The sequence below is a fragment of the Mastigoproctus giganteus genome, chromosome 3 (assembly GCF_048544385.1).
Source record: "Mastigoproctus giganteus isolate SK-2022 chromosome 3, ASM4854438v1, whole genome shotgun sequence".
NCBI classification, from domain to species: Eukaryota; Metazoa; Arthropoda; class Arachnida; order Uropygi; family Thelyphonidae; genus Mastigoproctus; species Mastigoproctus giganteus.
In genome coordinates, this window is record NC_143577.1 from 17,661,442 (window position 1) to 17,682,940 (window position 21,499).

At 37.0% G+C, this 21,499-nt stretch overlaps 1 long non-coding RNA gene across 1 annotated transcript; it reads left to right on the plus strand.

Annotated features, from left to right (window-relative positions):
• Nucleotides 1-160: 160 nt before the first annotated feature.
• On the plus strand, nucleotides 161-18,801 carry LOC150087756 (uncharacterized). Its single transcript, XR_016546762.1, has 3 exons — nucleotides 161-248; nucleotides 4,276-4,485; nucleotides 18,676-18,801. It is a non-coding gene; the product is annotated as an uncharacterized LOC150087756 (long non-coding RNA).
• Nucleotides 18,802-21,499: the final 2,698 nt, after the last annotated feature.

Here is a 21,499-nt window from a genome sequence, read left to right on the forward strand (position 1 = left end):
TCGAAAGAGAGAGAAACGTAGCTTCACTCCAGGAAAACGCTTACGCTGTTTGTATCGCGCGATCGCGTAATTGGTTGAAGTAACTTCCGGCGCATAAACACTTTCCCTTTAAATTTCATCCGTTTCAAGTGCCAAAGAAAATTATTTTAAAGTGGTTCACGGTGTTGTTAGACTTCTGTCAAGATTATTATTTTTTTTTTCAATCAGCTTTTTATAAGATAAACTGTAGCACGTTTGCAAATAAGCTGGTAAGTTACAAATATGTTACCTTTTGAATGTGAAAGAAATGTTTTCAGTTTTATTCCTGCTGGAAAAATAAAACTTTTTATTAATTTTATATATTTAATACCACTCTTATACCACGTGGAATTAATAACATAGTTTATTAAGCTATTCGCCTAAACTACTATATATTAAGGTAACGTTTCAGGTATCTTACCGACACCCATCATCAGTCTAATGGCGGGTATCGGTAAGATACCTGAAACGTTACCTTAATTTACAATAGTTTAGACGAATGACTTAATAAACTACTGTATATTATTAATTTCACGTGGTAAAAGAGCGGTATTAAATGTAGTAATAATCTTAATGTAAAACTTTTTGTTATTCTAATTTTTCGCCTGTTGAATTTTAACCGCAAAAAAACACAAAATTTAAATTTAAAAGGTGTGAAAAAACAGTTGGTACTTAGTCTTATCGATTTAAAGTTCCCATAAGTCTAAAATTCTTCGAATAGAAGAAGAAAATAACGGAGGGGGATAGATCTCATTCTTAGCAAAGTTTAAGATATTTGAATCTGTAAAAATTTTTAAGCAGTTAGCATATATGCGTAATGCAGCTATTGCCTTCACCATGTCAATCCGTCCGTCCGTCCGTCCGTCTGCAATAACAACTCGATTCCTAGTGGACAAATTTTTATGAAATTTTATATTTGGGCCTTTTTAATACGTAAATTATTATTCGTTTTTATTTTTATTTTATTTATTTTTTTCTTTCCTGTCCTCATGTAATAACTCGACTTCCTGTGGATGGATTTCATCATATTTTATATTTGGGCCTCTTAGAAAGATTTGTAGAGCCAAAATTGCATCTCTACATTCTAGTCTTTTGGAAAGATTTCTCCATCCGTCCAAAATTATTAAAATCGGACGAATTTATGGTATGTGGATAGCCTATAAATATCGGCTATCCACATACCATAAGCTATACATTTACTGTAACTGAATATTATGACTGTCACCGTGCTCTGGATGAAAGAATAAATGGACAACGTGGCGGATGCGCAAAAACGAAAGTTTCTCAGTTCAAGCATAAAAGTCATTCCTTTTTCCTCATTTTTTGATATAAATCCTGAATTAGTGCTATTTGCTAGAGTGTCATCATTGGCTTTCAGTATTACAACCAAATAATTTTATTTCATAAATTTGATTCTATTAACTCAAAAATGTTCCTGTGTAGACGCCGTCACGGCCATCATGGTCAGAGGAGTTTCAAAGAATCACGAATACAACAATCATTAATCGTATTTTAGCAGTGACTGGCTTGAACTACAGCCCATTCAAAGCAGTTTATGCCACTGCACTCTTGGCCATGACCACTCGGCTATATCAGGCCTGTTTATTTAAAACAAATAAAAAACTTAAAAAACTCTTTAGTAAATCTAAAACGTCTATAAAAAACCGGACAAATATTTAATATTTTCTAACGAAATTAAAAAAACATTTATTACACTTAAAATGCAATATTGTTAAATTACTATTTTTTCATGAAAACTCCAAGCACGACAGGTATTAAAACCTATAGTCCTTACTACATTCCATGGGTTGAAAGATAAGAAGATGAAAGAAGATAATACAAAGAATTTCTGTAGATTGTAGTTTCTATGAAATGCATATAAAGGAAGGTTGTTCCAGAAAACGAAAGTTTAATGAATAAATGGCGAAGAAAAAAAGTTTGTTCTGTGAGCTTGAAGTTGGACAATAAAAGGATGCTGACTGGTTGCGGTACGTGTTCGGACTGATTTGGAAGAGAGAGCGAGAATTATAGAAGCCAATTCAGAAGAACAGTGCCCATGGAAGTATCTATAGAAAGGACAGGCAGCGGAAACAGAACATCTATGAGACAGAGTGGAGAGACTTTGTTAGAGATGAGTCATTAATTAACCTAACTGTCCTCTTTTCAATGGAATTTCAGAAGTTTTGGGGGGCACCGCACCAGATGTGGGAACAATATTCCACTGTAGGGCATATTTGGGATTTAGACAGATGGAACAGCTGTTTGGAAGAAAAGTAATGCCGAAAGTGAAAGAGAAAACCCAGTTTTTTTACAGCAGAGGAAGCAATATTTCTGATGTACTTATACCAAGAGAGATTAGAAATCTAGGTATTCCCTAAGAATGACCTTGTCTCAAAATCCGAGTGTCATCAAAGATAAGCAGAAGAATCCGTTTTGAGAGACAAGACTGAGTTTTAGAAGAATTGAAATCAAATAAGTTATCTCTGCTCCACTGGAGAATTACTTGGAGATCAGCATTTAAGGAACTGGTAGTGGATATTACAGAAGTTGAAAGTGTTTGTGCAGGGCAAGGTTTCTCAAACTGGAAGGTGGAATGCAATATAATATAATTAACAAAACTATGGATAGGATTTCTGGCTAATGGAAGAAGGTCATTAATATATAAGAGGAAAAGAGTGGAGGAAAGAACTGAACCTTGGGGGACACCAGCATTAGTGGAGAAATTAGAAGACAGAGAGCCATCTACCATCACCCTCAGTGAGCGATCAGAGAGAAAACTGGATAACCAATTACAAAAAACAGCTGGAAAACCATAAGATGAAAGCTTATTTAGAAGACCTTTATGCCAAACACGATCAAAAGCCTTTGAAATGTAAAGAGCAACTACTTGAATTTCACCAAACTTTTCCATTGAATTTGTCCATTGATGGGAATATTACCATTGAATTGACACTGACGGAATCCATACTGTCAATCGTTGATCAGACGGAAGGTTTCTAGATAGTTTAGGAGTTGGCGTTAATAGATTTCTACATTACTTTGGAAAGAGTAGAAGTAAGTGCAATGGGACGATAATTGGATGGAAGGGATTTGTGCAAATTTCCAAGAAGGGAAAACACCTTTATATATATAATAACTAAACGCTACATTTTTATGTAAGAAAACAAGATAAATGAAGTTGCACTCTGTAACTGTGCTTCCCTTATAAAGTTCAAAATAAAAAAAAATGTTAGAAATTTCGTAGTAATCAAAAGAAAGCTACAAGCGCCATCTATCAGCGAAAAAATTATGCAACCAAAAGAACAGTAGATTGGTAAAGAATTCAAATGAAATGTCAAAACTCTTTTTTTATCATAAAACAGTCGCGCTACGTGCTGATTGCCCACAGATCAAAAGGGCAAAACCTTCCCTTTCGCCTTATCTTATACAGGTTTGTGTTTATTTATTTTTCATTTCTTTTTTTTTTTATTTTATTTTCAGTGGTTAAGAGCACCTACCAAATTACTTGAAACAGATAATGGGGTCATGTGAGCGGCGTACATAAATCTTCAGCTAGTATTGACCTTGAAAACTGCAATTTAATAAAACTTAGATGACAATAAAAATTATATTCTATGCAAAGGGAGTTTTCTCTTTCACTCCCGGCGTTATTTTTCTTCCAAACAGCTCTTAACTCTGTACAAATCGAAAATCCGCCCTACCATGGAATATTGTTCCCACATCTAGGTTGATGCCCTCAAAACTTCTTTCGGGCTTCTAGATTCCATTCAAAAGAGGGCAGCTAGATTAATTAATGACTCATCTCTAACAGTCTCTCCACTCTCTGTCTCATAGACATTCTGTTTCTGCTGCATGCCTTTTCTATAGATACTTCCATGGGCACTGTTCCTCTGAATTGGCTTCTACAATTCTCTCTCTTCTAAAGCAGTCCGAACACGTGCGCAACCACTCAATGTCCTTTTACTGTCCAACTTCAAATTTACAGAACCAACTTTTCTTCTTCCTCATTTATTCATTCAGCTTCCGTTTTCTCGAACAACCTTCCTTCACAATTATTTCCTGAAAATTACAATCTACAGAAGTTAAAGTTTAATGTCAACAAATATCTTCTTTCATCTTCTCAACCTTCAGCTCATGTACAGTACTAAATACGATGGGTTCTAATATCTCTCGTGTTTGGGGTTTTCATTAAAAAAAAATCATAACCCACCTAAAAATTACTCATATGTAATTATGTTCCATTTTTAATCACATTAGATTCCATAAAAAATCGGAATGGATTTTTTTAAACTACCAAAAGATACGAAACGTTCATCATTATGTCCTGGGAGGGAAGACCGACACTCCAACATGGACGACAATCGTCAGAAAGCCAAAGTGAAGAGCAACGGGACAAATGCTTCAAAGAAAGAAGAAAAAACTTCAAACTCGTCCTCGTCATCCAATAACAATGGTGGATGGACTGAGGTACGTTATTTCTTATGATGAATTTAGCAATTCCTTACGTACTGTAATTTGAAGATTTAGTTTAAAATTAACTACTCAACCATCAGTGTTAACACACAGGTCCTATATATGACAACCAAGAAAAGGGATGTGCACTTCTCTTTCTTGAACAAGTATTTTAATTCTTTTAAATTGTAATCATAATTACAACCACCAATAATTATGTTCCATTTATATTATTTAAGTTTCTAATTCACACAACCATGCTTCTTCCTTAATTTTCAACACACCAAAACGGATTATACGAGGTGAGTACTGTAAATTAAGTTTTTTGCTATTTTAAATTAAGGTACGTTATTTATTATTGAAAATGTCACCTGTTAAAAAAAAATACAAATATAGAAAACTTTAGGCTTATTTTCAGCATTTTAGAAGTTCGGGGGGTTCATTTTTGGGGCACTAGCTAATTTGGAATTATTTTACATTTATCTGCGTCATTCTGCCAGCTGGACACAGCTGTCAAATCAAATGTACCACTTCTAAGCGGCGATTTTTGAAGTACACTTACTCTCCAGAAATTTCTAGAACATTTCCTAAAAGAGAGGATGGTGTATTATGGCATTAATAAATAAGAAACAGATTTTGTTATATTAGCATAGCATTAATTGAGGCATATGATACAAGAAAGCAAGCTTTTACGGTATCAGTAAAAAAAAAAAAAAACCCTTCCCATTTCACCCATCCGGTCACTCCAAATGTTTGTCTAGTTCAGCCTTAAATTTATTTAAGCTATCAACTTCCGCAACAACAGATGGAGGTCTGTTCCAGCAATCAACTACCCCTGGCTAAAGGCAAACTTCCGCCGCACATCTATTCTGCAACTGTCTTTCCTCAATTTGAATCAATGTCCCCTCAGGTTCTTAGTCTGAGCAAGCGGAAGTATCCTGTCAGCATTGCGCCTGCTCAAACTATTCAAGGCCTTATAGACCTCAATCAGATCACCTCGCAGGTGCCTAGTCTCCAGATGCTGCAACTTGCAGACTTAAGCCTTTCTTCATAAGCGCACCCCTTTGTTCCTCTCACCGATCTTGTTGCGCTTCTCTGTACTCGTTCTAGCAACTCTACATCCTTCCTAAAATGAGGCCTCCAACCATGTATACTGTACTCAAGGTGTGCCCAGACAATTGCCTTATACAAAGGGATAATCACCTCCTTATCCCTGCTAGCAAAATTCCTATATACCATTGACAAAACACCATGACCTGCACTGGCAGACCATCTGCACTGCTCAGAGAACTTCATATCTGACTGCACAATTACCCCCAGGTCTTTTTCATTCTCCACCTCCCTGAGTGTAGTACCACAGAGTTGGTACGTTTCTCTTCGGTTATTGCTACCCATATGCAGCACTTTGCATTTGTCAGTGTTAAACTTCAGTTGCCACTTCTCAGCCCATCTGCCTAACTTTTCTAGATCTTGTTGCATTAGCATACTGTCTTTAGTGTCATTAACAACCCTACCAACCTTTGTATCATCTGCAAACTTGGAGATTAAGCCTGATATACCTTCATCAATATAATGGATAAATACACAAAACAAGAATGGGCCAGGCATCGAACCCTGGGGGACTCCGCTAATAACATTAGTCCACGTAGAGCAGTGTCCATTTATTACCACTCCCTGCCGTCTCCTACTCAACTATCCTTTTATCCATTGTAGCAACTTGCCCTTAATGAAATGCCGCTCCAATTTGTACAGCAGTCTTCCATGTGCAACAGTATCAAAAGATTTCCTGAAATCCAAGTATATGATATCAAAATTTATTTTTAGTATCCAGTCCTTTGTGATCGCATCGTAGTATCCAATCAAATTGGTCAGACAAGACTACCCCTTAACAGATAGAAAGAGAGAGAGAGAAAATCTTTATTGCAAATAAATGAATACAATGTACATATATAGATTTAAGCGAAGTTGCAATTGTCCCGTCACGGCCAACGGCTCTGAACTATAACTGCAGTCTTGTTTATATGATCCTGCAGTGCTTCTTTAATCAGTGACTCCATTATTTTCCTCGGAACGGAAGTTAAACTAACAGGTCTATAATTATTTGTGTCACCTTTTGATTCCCCTTTGTGAATTGGGGATACATTTGCACATCTCCAGTCCATGAGGACCTCCCCTGACTCTAAGGATGCTCTCATAATTATGGCTAAGGGTTTGCCTACTTCCCGGCTGCCCCCTTCATTATAACTGGATAGATTCCATCTGCACCAGGTACCTTCCTTATGTTTAACTTCAACAATTTATCCTCCACTTTGCTCTCAGTTATCACAAAATCACTTAGCTCCCTGTTAGAGTTTGATAAACTTCTGGCATTCCTCTCCTTGAATAACTCCTCATGTGTGAATGTAGATGCAAAATACTCATTCAATTTATCAGCTACTTGAGCAGGATTATCAATAGTCGAACCATCTATGTTACGTGGACCAATATGATTCATTCCCTTCCAGATTTTACATAAGTAAAGAACTCTTTGCTGTTTTTCTTTGCATGCCGACCGGGCTAGCCGGGTGGGTAAAGTGCCTACTCGGGCTTGGATCAAAGTACTGCAAAAACCTTTGGAGGTGCATTATGGCCACAGAAGCCGATGTGCCAAACACTACCAAAAAAAAAAAAAAATTTCTTTGCATCCTTTCCAAATATCTGCCTTCGCCTGCCCTCTTTGTGGCTTCATTACAGACTAGCTTATATTTGTCGTCGGCTTCCGTGTCGCCTGATAATTTATTTGCATCCCATGCATTTTTCTTCTCTGCCACGAGCCTCATTAATTCATTCAACATCCATTTAGGCCTGAACCTTGAAAAGCATTTCTTAGCTGTTATGAAAAACCTAGTAGCCTCCAAGATTAAGTCCCTGAAGGCATTTAGAATTCACCGTTGGTAACAGCATCAGTTGATCCCACTGTATAGAATTTGAAAACTGCTCTGAGCCCTCTGTAGTCACCTTTATGAAAACAAAAACCCTTCCCTTTACCCTTGATCGTAGTTACAACGTTAAGTAAATCCCACATCAGTACATTGTGGTCACTGTCACCTAGGGGTTCCTTTATCTGCAAATTCATAATGCATGCATCATCACTGCTGATAATCAGAAAACAATCTAGAATGTAGAAAACAATCCTCCAATAAATCCACAAAATAGCGTGCGAGTGACCAATCTACAAGTTCCAGTCAATATCTGGAAAGTTAAAATCCCCCATTACAAGACATTCTGATTTACTGGCCCATTCTATTTCTCTGAACAGCTGTTCATTGTACTCATCGGCATCATTAGGCCTATAACATACTCCTACTCTCGTTTTCCCTTTCCCAGTGCTTATGTCACACCAAACAGACTGAACATTGCATTGTCAACCAACATCAGTTGGATGCACCTCCTTAGTGTGTACAGAAAGGACAGACTCTGTCTGTCTTTTCTGTACACATTGTACTCCCCAAATTCCAATTCTGCACTGCTTATACTGTGACTCCACGTCACTGAAATCCCAACAATATCTGCCTTTGATGTCTTGATCAGCACTTCAAATTCATCAATTTTATTTACTATACTTTTAGCATTAGCGTACTTGCAAGTACAGTATACATGCACTTGTTCTTACTCTTAGTTACCCAATATTATAACCCAATTTTGCTAAAAAAATTTAAGTATTTTTATTGTCTTTTAAGAATTTTACATTTATTATTTTCATTAATTTTTCCAAAATGTTTCCTCTTCCAGAGATAAATTTATATATTTATTATTGGAACATAAACTATAAAATATTCAGGGTCAGAGAAACCGTACAGTAATCACTGTATTTTAGTATGGATAAAGGCGCCATCTCTTGGGTAAATTGTACACCATTTCTTTTAAAGTAAAGCCTTTTATTATTAATCCAGGTAAAATAACCTAAGACCAGAGCCTTCTTACACTCGAGCGCCTAGATGTTAATTTTGCCGACCCCTGAAAACTGGTACCCGAATGCGACCGCAGTTCTCAGGGAGCAGCAAAATTAACACGCAAACACCATTTCATATTTGGCAGGAAGGGACCACAAAATGAACGCCTTTTGGGATAGAAGGATGGCTCCTTTCACATTTGGGATATAGGGACGGCACGTTTCCGTTTGTATCCATGAGCTAAAGACACAGCCCTGCTTGAAGCAAATACTAGTAATAACTTCCGTTTCAAGTAAAAAAAAAAAAACAATCAAACTTTCATGTGGGTCTCTCAGTCTACTAAGAGCATCATACTTCTGTCTCATTTGAAACGGTAGTTGAGTGCCTGTCCACTGAACTACACCACAATAGGTCATAGCAAGATGCGACCAGGAAAAAATTCGATTTCTCTTATATCACTTGTTGACAAGTTCAGGATCTTGATATTGGATCATCATAGAACTGATAAAATAGAAATACACGACTATGACTTCTCTTAATCAAATATTCAACTAATGTAAAGCATTAATATCAGCAGTGTTATATTTAAATGAGATGTCCAATTTCAATTGTATAAGGATATATCGCCATGTTTTGATGGGGAAATAAATATGAGTGCATCTGCTCAGTGTAAGCCCCTAGCCAATTGGCTGTGAACGGTAACTGTAACTCGTACAACCAACCGATATACAATACTACAGGAATCGTAATGTTAAATTACTATTAAATAATTGAAATATTTTTCCAAATCAATAGAAAAAAAATTAAACAAAATTTCAATACGAGTAATGATTACTTATATTTCCATTATTTTAATGGGATTTGTAACATTATGAGACAGTAGTTGATCATTTTTATCAATCAGTTCAAAATGGCGTCCAAGCTATTTGTTACAGACGACGAAATGAAAAACATTATCGGATTTTAAAATGAAGTTAGATTTTAAAAAAATACAAATAACGTGTTTTATTTATGTAATTTTTAACAAAATATTTCATTTCATATAATTCTGTATAGTACTTCAATTAATTATTTTAAGAAATTGTTTTACCTGAAATTCATGGTTTGAAAGCATAATCATGAAATTATATTTAGCTTGGGCAATATACAATTCACTGCACACTTACGGTGTGAAAAAATAACTGTTCATATGAGCTTACACTTAGCTAATTTAGACATTTTTGAACTATATATGCAGTATATAGTTGTATATAATTGTTTACATAATATTGAATAATTGGCTGGCCATACTTCTCTGTTCAAACTTCTAAATCTTCCTCAGTAGCGATTATACTCTTTTCTATTGGAAGAAACGACTTGAGAACGTCACGCGTGACGTGACGTCAGTTAAACCAATGGACACACTCACTAATGATGTCACCATTTTTCTCATGAATGGATCTTGAATTTTATTTTCATCTGTCATGGGTTGGCACCACAACTTTTCTACATATTTTCAAGTACTGCAAACATTTTTATTATGCGTTGATTTTAACAAATTCACACGCTTTACAAAATTTATAAAATTTGAACTAAATTTACTTCTTGTCGTATCTATATCATTTCACAATCATTGTCAGCATAAAAATAAGATTCATTTTATAATTGTCATGAAATTTTAAAATAAGACTTACTTCTCAGTGCATTTATTTATTATGTTGTTATTCGAAGAGAACTACCACGTTTTCCAACACCACAATGTAAAGCTTCCATAACAACCTTTAAAGCAACTTTCAACCTTAATAGCGACAATGGAATGACAAACTTGGAAGAAGCCGGAAATATCGCCACAACTAAAACAATAAATGCACGATGATCATTGGTTAATATCCAAGTCGTTTATTTCAGTAGACAAAGTATAATAAATTTAAACCGGAAATAGTATTAAGCTTATGTAGTCTAGTCCAATAGCCTTTAGCCTATGCTAACCCTGAGATACACGTCAGCTCGGACTTGAAAGAGAGCTGTATAGCTGGTAACCGTGTTTTTGATTGGCTAGAAATCTCAATATCAATATATTGATATTGAGATTTCTATATTTGGACTATTATTGGCCAACCAGCATACGATATGGTTGTGAGAGTACAGAAAGATTTCATCTTTATAGCCCGTGGCAGACAACACCTGAGGTTTGCTCACAGATGCAAAGCTAACAAGATTATACCGAAAGGATTTCGGTACAAACAACCGTTTTCTAATGAGCGTATGGGACGTGCCTGTCGGAATTTCGACTTCAAGACTCTGCGGATTGGCTGCCTCCACCATGACATACAGCGAGCAAAGCAGCCCTACTAGCCGACCTTAAGGTTCTGATTCCCGATCCTATTTACACCAATGTAATCAATACTTTATGTTACCAGGCCGTCAGAGAATCAGATCGTTATTGTGCCCGACAGAAACGTAAGTTCAATACTTTAATTAATGAATCCCGTCAATTTTGTCGCCAGCATAATACCCCTTCCACAGGTTGCACGGATTTCGTATTGAACCTGAGCAGCAAGCAGTTATCTGCAGAACAAATAGACTTATTGACTCTTGGCATGACATTTGCCGTTCTTCCAAAGTACCCACCGGGTACTTTGGAAGAACGGCAAATGTCATGCCATGTCAATCGACATCCTTGACAGGTGTGACCTACAAGCACGCGACAACGTGACGACCAACAGCAACGCCAACAGTGACAAGTCATCCACGAGGGCATTTATCCCATACTACCCCAACCTGTCACAACAGATCGGTAGAATCCTAAAATCACATGGGATAAAGTGCATCCAACTCCCAGGCAAGAAACTGCGTTCTCTCATTTCCAACGTGAAAAAGCCTGTCCCCACCCTTCTGCAGAGCGGTTTGGTCTATCGCGTCTCTTGCCGTGACTGCACTAGCTGCTACTTTGGAGAGACTGGACGTCGACTCGAGAAACGTCTCTCAGAACATAAAAGGGCGATCCGTTTGGCAGATGTGGAACACTCAGCTATCGCCGAGCATGTCTGGACAACCCACCACGACATTGACCCACACCGCGATGTCGTGGTTGTGGACAGGTCCCACCATTACCTAAGGCGCACCTGGTTGGAATCGTTAAACATAAAATGCTCGGATACCTCTTTGAACAGGAACAGTGGTTGTCAAGTTAACCCCATCACAGAAGCAGTAATTCTGTCCATAGACAAACGCTGGCCACGTCACAGCCACAAACATCAACCTCAGACAATTAGCCACGCGCCTCACGCACCATCCTGGCAGTGCACATCTCCATTCCAACTGCCATTTAAAGTATTTTCTAACTGAAGAAGGCTGTCCACTCAGCCGAAAGCTCTTATATATTAACCGTACTTTGTATTTTTAGTATTAATCCGCTCTGAGGAATTATAAAATAAATTTTCAGCTCAATATCAATATGACTGCGATTTGATCTAGCATTAATAGAGGTATGCAAAAAAGAAAGTTTATACAGCATCAGCCAAAAATAACCTTCCCATTTCACCTATCCATTCGCTCCAACAGTTTGTCCAGTTCTTCCTTGAATCTATTTAACTACTGAAACTGCAATCTATTTAACTACTGCACTTTAGCTAGCAACTGCCACAACGACAGATGGAAGTTTTGTCCAGCAATCAATCACTCGCTGGCTAAAGGCAAATTTGTGCTCATCTATTCTGCAACTGTCTTTCCTCAATTTGAATTTATGCCCCCTCTGGTGCGGAATCTGGGCAAGAGGAAGAATCCCATCAGCACTGAATTTGCTCAAATCATTCAAAGCCTCAATCAGATCACCTCGTAGGTGCCTAGTCTCCAGACACTGTAATTTTCAAAACTTAAGTCTATCTTAAGGGTTGGTAACGGCAACCCTTTGTTTCATTCTGTGGGGGGTGGAATGAAAAGATGATGGGGGGAACTATTTTATTATTTATATAATTCCTATTTATTTATTCCTTGTTTCTTATATTTTTTTTTTCGTTTTGTTCCCTATTATGTGTTTGTCCACTTTATTCTTATTTCCCCCACTTACGCACCTGACTTTACTTCCTAGGAGAATTCCAGATTCAAGGGAACTTCTCAATTAATTATAATTCCCTTCGGAAAGGCTGAGTGTTCAGGAATAGCAAAACTCACTGGTTAATAAACAACAAAGTTTATTTACATATATATATACAACATAATATGCAATTGAATAAAAAAACATGTAATGTGCATACAAAGTTAAATCAAGGATACCTTGCAAATATTATTCTTATATTAACAATCAATATGCTACTTTCATCATTATACTCTGTGTTCTCACCATTCGGTTACAATACACTGAAGACCAATCATAACTTTCCTCAAGTCTCTATTTGTTATTAATCTTTCAGATGAACCAACAATTTTTCATAAATACAAACACTATATTCAATTATCTATCCTTAAAACATAATCAAAACTTCTCATAGGATTCAATTATCTGTCCTTAAAACATTCAAAGTTTTTTATATAGTTCAATTATCCTTCTAACATATTATAATCATCTGAACAACAATTTAATCTATTACTCATCCTTCATTTCCCTTGCATTTTACAATAACCCTTTTTTAACATAATAACTCTGTTAGTATATATATAAATTATTTCAGAGATAATTTATCTATCAATTTATTTCTAGTGCTACCCCTTTTTTTTTTTTTTAATTAATCACTATACTGTTTCACTAACAGTCCTTGTTAACTTTCAGTACTTAATAATATCTCACCTACTTCTATCTTTTTACTTTCCTTTCCTTTCCTTTCCTTGGCGGTTTCAACCTTCCATTTTTGGCTCTCTGAGGATCTCCTTCATCTGCTTCACCTGAATTTCTACAGATAATTTTTAGGAACTCTTTGCTGCACTGGGACTGGCGTTCTTTCTCCACGTTATTCGGGCTACTTCTATCTTTTCCATTCGCTGCTTCCTTCCTTCTCATCGAGCTACTAATTCCGCATTTTCGCTCCTTTCTCTCGAGCTACTGATTCTGCGGATTTCGCTCCCTTTCTCTCCACCTTATTAAAACCTATCACAAGGAAAACTCATAGGGCATCTCACTCTAACTCCTTCTCCACTCCACCTTATTAAAACCTATCACAAGGAAAACTCATAGGGCATCTCACACTAACTCCTTATCCACTCCACTTTATTAAAACTTATCACAAGGAAAAACTCATAGGGTGCTTTTAAGCACCCTATGAGTTTTTCCTAATTAAGAACTTTTTCAAGAAGAAAACTTCCCAGGGCGCTACCCTTCTCTTTTCCCACCAAAACCAAACACTCAACTGTTAACTGACACATATTTCCTACCATAACAGAACCCTCAACTGTCCATGTTACTAACTCATTTTACTTATCTCGACGAAAATCTCGACTGCCGTGTCCTCTGACTATTTCATTTTCCCTAGCACCAACAAAAACTCAACTTAGAATCCCACTAACCCATTTCCATAAAACACCCACATGATCTCAACTGTCCGTTCTCTGTACTATCTCATTTTCCCAAGCACCGACAAGAATCTCAAATTTGTCCCCCTCCTAACTCATTTCCATACACACCCACATAGCTCAACTCAGGTATCTGCCTGTCTCCCCCCTGTTCACTCACTTTTTGTTCATCTCAATTTCTGTACGCCTACATATGTCAAAGTCGCCCAAGTTTTTAGTTTAACCAATCTTACTCATTTTATCAACTTTCTCTCTGTTCTTATTCGCTAATTTTAATCTTTCTCATGCTGTCTATTTAGTGCTCTATCCAACTTCTTATTTTAAGAAATTTGTAAAATTTCTTAGGCTGTCTGTACCTTTGAAGTCAGCCGCTTATAGTTATACTGTAGCAGACTAATTTCCCTTTCCCACGATCTAAAAACTTGCCATCACCGACAGCCAGAGGCCAGTCTTAAATCTAATTCTCAGCATTTGTTCCGTTTTCACTACCCTGTCTCTCCTCCAGGTGCACCGATTAAAGAAAATGTCCCGACAGCACATGGTCCACCGCGCCATTGTTTTCCAGAGTTGACACCTTCTACTAATAGCAGTAGCTACTCGTTTCTATTGTTTGGTTTGTCTGTGTGAGCTGAGAGTCGAAGTGTCCCTAGGTTCCTAATAGCTTTTCACTTACCGCTCCCCTTGTATAGACGTTGTCTAATTTAATCCCTTGCGAGTGATCTTAGTAATATTCTTGACTTGTAAGGTTCGCCCCCCCCATATTGCCATATTATAAGTTTTACTTTAAATAAATCTCACTTTTCTATAAAATAATATATTTGTAAGATTTTACATCTTACAATTCACTAATCTCGTTGCCCTTCTCTGTACTCGTTCCAGCAGCTTTTCAACCTTCCTAAAATAAGTCCTTCAGACCTGTATACAGTACTCAAGATGTGGCTTGACCATTTTTCGATTTTCAACTGAATCTCTCAAAGAGGCATTCTTGAGTTATATAGCAACAACAGCCTGGTGGAGCATAGGAAGGTCTTGGGGAGGTTCGATATCTGGTGACCCTATGCGCCTGGAACGGCAGAAGAAATAAAAAGTAGGCTTTCCATTTTGAAGAAATTGGTTGTTCACTGAATGGCTCCCCTGTAAGGCTTGAAATTTTATTTTGGTACAAGATGAAGTTAACGTCCAGCTAAGTATTAAAATATCAGAAATTAGTTATTATCATCAAAGGTGCTCCTATACTTGTCGGAGCAATATGGCCTTAGTTGCTAATGCTCCTAAAAACCAAACAACAACAACAACCTATACTTGTGGCCCTATAGTACTTCGCACCCTCAGCGCTCTCCTTGAGCTGGTCCTGATAGAACACTTTCTACAACTATCTTAGAACTCAACTACGAAAGACTATCATAGAATCTTAAAAATTGGGTAAGCCATAACAACACAGTTCAGAGGGGGCCTTTCCATAAAAAAAGACGTTCTGTCTTAAAATCACAGAAAGAAAATGGAGATCAAAATGCTTCTGCTTTGAAAAATCCATTTGCTTGGCGAGCCACAATAATTTTTATCTAGTCAAAAGCGATATTTTTTCTTGTAAATATATATATATTTATCAGTGACGTAATTTGTACTCGGAACTTAAATATCTTTTCAAAATAAATTTATTATATCCCACAAATTGAAATGTTTGCAATAACCAATGAATACATTAGTTGTAGTAAACAAGATTTATTATATTATAAAACTCGGATTTACTGTAATAATATGGCATTATAAACACAAGTAAAGGTAATTTTTTGAGTCACTAAGAAGAGTAACTATCAAATTAAGCAACTTAATTCCAATAATAGAACTTATGAAACAATCAAAGCCAGTATCATAGATTAAAAAATATAATTTAAGATAGTGTGGACGTTTGTGAGAGCTTCAGTGCATTTGTTTTATTGCATACATTCTGATTGGTTGGTGTTAAATTCAAAAAGGCAAAGCAAAATGGAGATCAAAATGCTTCTATCTAGTCAAACAAAAACTTTTATCTAGTCACACAAAAACTTTTATCTAGTCAAACGCAATATTTTTTCTTGTAAATATTTTTTTATCAGTGACGTAATTTGTACTCGGAACTTAAATATCTTTTCAAAATAAATTTATTATAGTCTATAAATTGAAATGTTCTTATTGGTTGTTGTAAATAATATTACAATAGATTTAATAACATTATATTATAAACAGGGGTAAAGGTAAGTTTTTGAGTTACAAAGAAGGGTAACTAATTTACTTATTATTTTTTAAATAATAGAATTTATGAAAGAATTAAATCCAGCATCATAGATTAAAAAATGTATTTATTTATTTTCCGTTATAAGATATTACAGACGTTTGCGAGAGCTCAGTGCATTTGTTTTATTTGTTCATTCTAAATGGTTTGTGCAAAATTGAACAAGGCAAGTGTTATACAAAACGGTAGGATATTCAAAAAACATCAATATTTTCATATCGTTTATTGCTAGAAATATGTACAAAATGTATGTATAACAGGTGCAATATTTACCAATTCGACCATTCAGCCAAAAGGCCAGGAGTTTTACAAGAAATCATATAAGATGAATTAGTGGAGTGAAGTCCAACATCAAGGTAGAGTCCACACCTTGGGTAAAAAAGAGAAATGTTAGATGTTAAATAAACAAAGTGTATACACTCATAAGCCAAAACATTATGCCCACCTACCTAATAGCATGTTGGATCGCCTTTCGCCGTGATAAATGTTTGTAGCCGGATTGGCATCGACTCCGCAGAAGGTGTACCTAGTATCTTGGACCAGCTGGACAGTAACCGGAGTTCGGCAAAAGAGAACGGAGCATTGGCGAATGCTCCGTTCTCTTTTGTAGAGCAAAACTTGATCCAAAACAACGCACAGGTAGGATCTGTAGGTGAGGGTATGTTCAATGGGGATGAGAGGACCCAATGATGTCCATGAAAACACTCCCCCAAAACTTGACACCACCGCCGCCAGCCTGTTTTCATCCAACTGTGCAGTCTGGTTGCAGCTGTTTAACTGCTTGCGGTGGAATAAGCGCCCAGCCATGAGCCATCATCGACAGGTGGTGGTGATGATGGTCGGTCAACATAGCACAGGAACAGGTTGCATACCCTGTAGCGTAGTCCTATCCACAAGAGCGTTCTCTGGATGGTGTGCTCGGAAGCGTTTCTCAGTGCGCCCTGGTTGTAGGCCGCCATTATTGAGGGATCATGAACCGTCTGTTGTCCTGGAAAGCACGAGCCAATCGCCGTTTCCCTCGACTACACAATTCAATTAGTGGTGTTCTCATCCTGGCACGCTGGGTGGTTGTGTGTCCCCGTTTGGACCATCCCCACCACACCTTCACTACGGCAGCCCTCAAACAGGCAACAATGACTGCGGTTGCTGCGATACTGGTCCCTGTCTTCCTAGCGCCACAAATCATTCCAATAGAAATCCATCTACAACTTTACAGAGCCGCATATTATGCAAATTATTCAAGACTATAAAACATGGGTTGCGACCATATCACTTCATTCCCGTTTTTTTGCTTGCTCAGTGGGATAGCAACGTCTCAGTACTCAGGATGGCAAGTCATCGTCGTTTAGATGGTTCTTTGTGAGGGCGGGCCGTTGGACGATTTGAAGCAATGTAGTCGCAGATGGAGGTGGCACGTTGACTTAATGTGCACGGAGTGTCGTCTCGGCACTATGGAAGCAGTTTTAGGAGACAGAAACCATTACAAGAGGAGCTGGCCAGGGTCACCAGAGGGCTACATCAACCAGAACAGACCGCTTTTTGGCTCTAATAGGATATCGTAGGGTTCAAAATCGAAACCCTACGATGTCCTCTCATCAGCTGTCTCTTGAGGTTGCTGCGGCCACAGGCGAAAACATTTCCAATCGAACTGTGTTAAGGCTCAATTCAAGTGGACTCTACTCAAGGAAATCAGTAGTTTTTATCCCATTAACCACTAACCACCGCAGAACTCGTGTAAACTGGTGCCGCGAACATGTGACTTGGAGCCCTAACAAATGGGGTACAGTTCTGTTCTCTTATGAGTCCCGTTTTACCCTACAGATCTTAGACGTTATTTCATCTGGAGACAATGCGGTACCATCCCTCCAACATCAGAGAAAGGGACACTTACGGTTGAGGTGACGTTCTCGTTGGAGCGGAATAATGATCAACGGCAGCACCCTCTTCATGTTTTTGATAGGGGTTCCGTAACTGCACAGAAGTACCGAGAACAGATCTCCTCAAACCCTGTGTGGGACTTTTTAGGGGTGTGGTTGGCCCAGATTTTCCTTTCATGCACGACTATTATTTTTTTTACATTTTCTGAACTTTATGAAGTTCAGAATGGGAGGAGCCAGCTGCCAATCATGGTTAGCAGTGCCGGATTAAAGCACGCGCTAACAGGGCATCGCCCGGGGAGCCATTCTTACTGGGGCGCCACAAGCTGATTATAGCTCAGGGTCGTCGACCTTACGCAGATTTCTAGGATATGCAAAGGGGCAACGAAATAATCTTTCTACCCGGGACGTGGTACCTTATTCGGGCCCTGATGGTTAGTGCAAAACTCATCAGCTGTAAGTGCTGCTATCTCCAACATAATGCTGCACTATTAAATAAATTAATATAACAAAAAAAAAAAAAAAACTTAGTGGGTTTCTAAACTGTATATTGAAAATGTGGAATTTGTGTGTATATTTTCCCCACAATGAATTTTGTAGTGCCACCCTGTTAACTGTCATATTATTATTGTCTTTCTAGGACTGCGCTATATTATAATTTTGAATATAGATAATCTTTATTGTAAGGGAAGCAAGCCAGGAGTTGCTACTTCATCCAGATTTGCGAGCCCTTGGAGATTCATATCTAGACATTCATATACAAAGAAGGCATCATCATCATGAAGACTTTTAATGGATCAACTATAATTAGCTTCTGAATTATGTCATCAAATGAATTTACTTTGACATCCGTGAATGTACAATTTTTTTTATTCAATGTATAAATGTATAAATTGTGTTTAAAAACAGTAAACTGATTTTAAACTATAAATTATTTATTGTAATCTGATTTTCCGAAATCCAATTACCATTTTTGATTAAAAAATAAAAAAATAAAACATTTTTCTGTAAAATTGTGACCTATACAACCCTCTCCCAAGACAAAGTAATTAATTTGAGTTTTGATTTTTTTTTCTCTTTTGCTGAAATTTCTTGGGCGGTTTTCAGGACCATGGTGGAAAATCCAGGATTCCTCTGCAGGTCTAACGTTTTCAGCAGTCATAAACTGACTAGTTGGATGTTGTTTGAACCGCGTGATCGGATCCAAAAGGAACTTATTTGGTTGGAAAATTGTTTCCAAACAGTCACATCCCTTCGTGGCTGTGGTGTATCCGTCTGCGAATGGACTCTTCAAAAAAGGATATGAATTCTTCCAACGAGATTCGCCATATTACAAGGCCAAAACTGAAAATTAATGGTTCCAGGAACATGAGAACGAATTCAGCTTACTGCATTGGCCTCTCAGTTGTCAGATCTCATTCCAATTGAGCACTTGTGGAACGAACTCTTTGGAGTATAGATCTGCAACCATCCAATTTATAACTGTGAGAAACAATTGAAACAGGGGTCAGAATCTCCATGGCACGCTTTTGGTATCTCATTGATTCCATGCCACTAGAAATACTCGCTAATACATAGGTATACCTAATAAAGTGGTTACTCAATATATAATAATTCACCTAAACATGTGGGGGTGTTTGTTTTTTCTCCTGGAAAAAAAATTTGAATCCGGGAACCTACCATTTAACACGTGATTTACTCGCAGAATATACCAGTACCTCATGACCATAGTTTCCTTGTCGCAGATTCTAAATAACATAGCCATGCTTTACAACTCTGGTATAGAAACACGTAAAGTCGACTTTTTTTGTGTGATTAAAGTTCGGATGATTCCATTTGTTCTCTTATTTGCTATATGCGATTCTTAAAAATTAAATGTATTAGAAACGATTACATGGAGGTTGAGCAAAGTGCCATGCCATTCCCTGGAGTAATAGCTGAAGTATGTTTAGAAAAAAAAAAAAAATTCACTTTACTTTTTCATTTATTTTATTACAACTAGATGCTATACATAAAAAGTATCACAGATAAATTTACAAATGTTCATATCATAAATACAAGCCATCATAAATAGGATTATGCACACAGTTTGTCAAGAAAATAGTTACACTCACTGTAATCAGTAATGCTGTATTCTACCACAATGTCAACGACGTAGGAATCGTTATTCGCACTAAAATAATACAACTTCATGATCATGTGATCATGACATCGAACCATACATTGGTTTCAAGAGTAACAGAATCTTTCCAAAATAGTTTTGTGCGCTCAGATCTATAGCTAACATTATGGAGTTCTTTCTATCTTCGTAAGCCAAAAAGGCAATGGCTTTTTAAAAAAATTAAAGGAAATTTAAGCATTATTTTATTAAATTTACTAAATTTATTACATTACTCAGGATGTATTGCCATTCACGTATACAGAATTCAGTTGTTCTATAAACAGTGTTTATTTATTTACTTATTTACTATAAATTTATTTTTTATATATTATAATTATTACTATTATTTAGTATTATATTCACTGCCGTTAAAAAGTTGTTTTTCTTAGGTAATAAATACATATAGCCCTTCCACTGAACTTTACATATTACCCCGGGGGCTCACATCTAGTGAGTATGGGCTTGGCACACCCAGGGTCCTGAGCTGGATATCATCATTCTTCTCTTTCTTGGTGATTCCCTTCTACTTTTGACTCTCTCTCTCTCTCTCTCTCTCTCTCTCTCTCTCTCTCTCTCTCAGGGTTACTGGGGAACTTTTTTTTTTTTTTTTTTTTTTTCCTGGTGCGGCATAAGCCTCAGGCTTCTTTGCATCATATGGATATTAATAATAATTAATAATAATATTAATAATTCATGTCATATGCCTTTTGGTTGTTAAATAAATACGAAAATAATGCTATGGATAGCACATGCCTATGGTTGGTTGTAGTTCTGCACAATCGACTGAAAAAACAGTGACAGAAACATGAAAATAACATCTCTATACAGCGCTAGTGACTGTGAATTCCTAGCTAAAAAAACACCTAAAAACATTTATTTTTTTGTAGTGAGTATACAGAAAAAACTACAGACATCCGTTTATTTATTTGCAATACTAATCTTGTCACTTTAAAATTTTCCTGCTTTGCTTTCCAATAGGGAAAATTTTATGCTATTTGGAACAGCTTTTTCCGAAGTGGATGATGTTCCTTTGGCAGGTTCAGTTACTTCATGTTCTGGTGTCATCACGTTTTTTCGTCCTTTTCTTGTTGGAGCTGCAGTATATTTTTCGACAACCTTTTCCGTTATCAAAGGTAAATTGGAATTCTGTTGAAGAGGTAATACAGAAGGTCGATCTAAACGTTTAGTTATTACTTTGCCATCTTCGCTATCATAGTGCTGACTACCACTGTCTGAGATCCGTTCAAGTACCCTGTTCTCCTTCACGCTATACTCATATACGTAGGCCCCTCCTTCTCTGGAA